General features: G+C 48.9%; 1 pseudogene; it reads left to right on the top strand.

Moving 5' to 3' along the window:
• Positions 1–1,246: 1,246 nt before the first annotated feature.
• LOC124245425 (calicin-like) lies at positions 1,247–3,022 on the top strand (annotated as a pseudogene).
• Positions 3,023–3,410: the final 388 nt, after the last annotated feature.

Here is a 3,410-nt window from a genome sequence, read left to right as displayed (position 1 = left end):
ACCCAATTCCGAAAAAATTGCCCAGGAAACCCTGTGAATAGCAGCATAGCATTGTCTGATAGAGTGCCAGAAGGTGAAAAGATAGTGCAAAAAAGAGCAGGCAGGGTTCCACTCTGCTGTCCACAGGGTCACTAGGAGTTGAAATCCACTTGATGGCACTAACAACAATATGGAAGTTGGCATTTATTGAATATTTGCGATGAGCCAAACACGGTGCTAACACTCTCTGGTCATTTTCTCATTTAAAGTCTTAACAACCTTTGAAGCAGGGACTGTTATTCCCATCTCACACATGAGGAAACTGAGGTTTAGGGAGTCTGAGCAACTTGTCCAAGTCCACACTTGATGGAGAGAGCTGACCCACCACAGCCCCCCATGTTTTACAACTAGAGCCTTGGAAATATGCAGAAGACATCTCAGTTTGCCTTGGAACTGAAGTAATCAGGGCTTTAGAGGCCCTCCCATCCCCACTCCCTGGAAGCTAACTCCAGCATCCTTGCTTCAGGGAGTGGCCTCTGCCTCTCCCTCTATTCTAAAGAAGAATAGTCTCTGTGGCCACAAAGCTGAGAAGCCAAAGACAGAGCCATTCTTCTCTGAAGGCCAGAACCTTGACAGAGAAAGGTACTTCCAGACCTGAGAATCAGAGACTGAGGAAAGCTGAGTAGTGAGGAGCTTCCTGGAAGGGTGGAAAGAGTACTAAGTTACAGAAGGCTTGGGTTCCAGGTCCTGCTCTGCTTCAAATGGCTGTGTAGTCTAGGAGAAGTCTCTTTTCTTGTCTGGGCCTCAGTTTCCCTCCTGTACAATGGGAGGATTCTTCTGGATGATCTAATAATCTCTTTCCTTCCCCCAGCCTCCTCTATTCCTTCCTACACCACCCCCTGCCCAACTGGCTCTGACATTTCAGAAGCAGCCTTGAACTGAGGTTTGAAGGTCCCAGGTGTAAATTGCAACCCATCTCTGAGTTTCCTCCTGAGCTCTGGGCCCTGGGGACTAGGTCCTGATAGGGTATCTGGCCTTGGCAGGTTGGAGCCATCAGAGGGGAGAAAGACCCTGAGCCTCTGAGAAAGGTCTCAGGAGGACCTGCATTGTGATGACCACATCAACTATGACATCATCCTCTCTCCCAACCTTTACTCCTCCCTGATCAACTGCTCTGCAGACAACCATCAAGCTGAACCCTAAAGGCCCAAGAAAGTGTTCTGCAGTACCTGCTGCTGATCTTCTGCCAAAGTTGGTAAGAAGCACCATGAAATTGATATACACTGAGAAAAACTACAACAGCTTCATGCTGCAGAAACTGAACAAACAGAGGAAACTCAAAGAGTTCTGGGACATGGCCCTGACTGTGGACCACCATGTCTTTTATGCACATCGCGTCGTTCTGGCTTCTGTCTCTTCAGTAGTAAGGAACATCATCTCTAGCAATGATGTAAAGACCATTGATGAGCTGTTTATCACCATTGATCCCAACTACCTGAGTCCAGCCACAGTGGACCAGCTCCTGGACTACTTCTACAGTGGCAAGGTGGTGGTCTTCAAGCAGAATGTGGAGGAACTCCTTCGTGGGGCCCAGTATTTCAAGACACCACGCCTTCAAATCCACTGCAGTGACTACCTGATTAAGTCCATCCACCACGCCAACAGTTTGCGCTACCTCCTCTTGGGTGAGTTGTTTGGGCTCAAAGAGGTATCGGACTTGGCCTACATTGGCATTCGCGACAACTTCCATTACTGGGCCAGTCCTAAGGGCTCCATGCAGCCTGAGAGCTTCATGCACTGTCCACCTGTCATCTTCAGCCGCCTGCTGCAAGATGAAAACTTGCATGTGCTCAGAGAGGACCAGGCTCTCAGTGCACTTATCAGCTGGGTGTACTTCAGGAAGGATAAGTGGGAGAAATATTTCAAGAAGTTCTTCAGTTACATTAATCTTAATGCCGTCTCCAACAAGACACTAGTGTTTGCCAGCAACGAGTCGAGGGGCCTGGAGAACAGCTCAGCCCACAGAAAAATGATTGAGAGTGTTCTTGCCGGATGAAAGCAGGAGAGGCCATCCTGCCTGCTGAGCTACCAGAGGAAAGGGGCCCTGCTTGATTCGGTGGTCATCCTAGGTGGCCAAATGGCCGAGGGCAAGTTCAACAGTGGAGTATTCACCTATATCATCCAGGAGAACCTGTGGTTGAAGCTCTCAGAGATGCCCTATCAGGCAGCAGCACTTAGTGCCACCTCTGCTGGTCACTACATCTACATTTCTGGTGGCACCAATGAGCAGATTACAGGGCTGAAGACAGCTTGGCGGTATAACATAAATGACAACTCCTGGACCCAGTTGCCTGACCTGCCAATTGGGCTTGTCTTCCACACCATGGTGACCTGTGGGGGGACAGTATACTCAGTGGGTGGGAGCATTGCCCCAAGGCAGTATGTCTCTAACATCTATCGTTATGATGAGTGCAAGGAGGCCTGGTGCCTGGCAGGGAAGATGAGCAACCCTATGGATGCCACAGCCGTGATCACCAAGGATGACCAGAGCCTGTACATTGTCACTGGGCGGTGCTTGGTGAAGGGCTACATCTCCCGAGTTGGAGTGGTGGACTGCTTTGACACCAACACTGGGGAGGTGGTCTACAGTATCACCTTCCCCATTCAGTTCAACCACTGGCCCCTGCTCTCTTTCCCTCAGGACAACATCCTCTGTGTGCAGGGCCACCGGCAGAGCATGCAAATCAACCTGCAGAAGACAAAGACCAACAAGATGACCACATCAGTGCCTCTCTTGCCCAACAACTGCCCCCTGGACGTGTCCCATTCTATGTGCTCCATTGGAGATGGCAGGGTGTTTGTATTTGGGAGTGTCACCACAGCCAGCGATGTTCAGAAAAGGGACTACACTATCAATCCAAGTGCCTACTTACTGGACCAAAAGACAGGTGAATGGAAGACCCTGGCCCCCCCACTGGAGGCACTGGACTGTCCCACCTGCTGTCTAGCCAGGCTACCTTGCAAGATTCTTCAAAGGGATTAAACCACATTTTTTTTGGAAAATAAAAAATAATGAAAGAAAAAAATATGTCAATGTAGAATTGTATACACTTCAAAAATATATTTCAAAAATTAAGGTGAGGGGCTGGCCCCATGGCCAAGAGGTTAAATTCTCATGCTCTGCTTTGGCAGCTCAGGGTTTCACTGGTTTGGATCCTGGGCATGGACACGGCACCACTCATCAGGCCATGTTGATGTGGCATCCCGCATGCCACAACTAGAAGGACTCACAACTAAAAATATACAGCTATGTACTAGGGGGATTTGGGGGAGAAAAAGCAGGGGAAAAAAATAAGATTGGCAACAGTTGTTAGCTCAGGTGCCAATCTTTAAAAAAAAAATTAAGGTGAAAAAGAGACACTTTCAGACAT

Source organism: Equus quagga, chromosome 10 (assembly GCF_021613505.1).
Source record: "Equus quagga isolate Etosha38 chromosome 10, UCLA_HA_Equagga_1.0, whole genome shotgun sequence".
Lineage (NCBI taxonomy): Eukaryota > Metazoa > Chordata > Mammalia > Perissodactyla > Equidae > Equus > Equus quagga.
The sequence above is the reverse complement of the archived record's forward strand: the minus strand, read 5'-3'. Positions and strand labels throughout refer to the sequence as shown.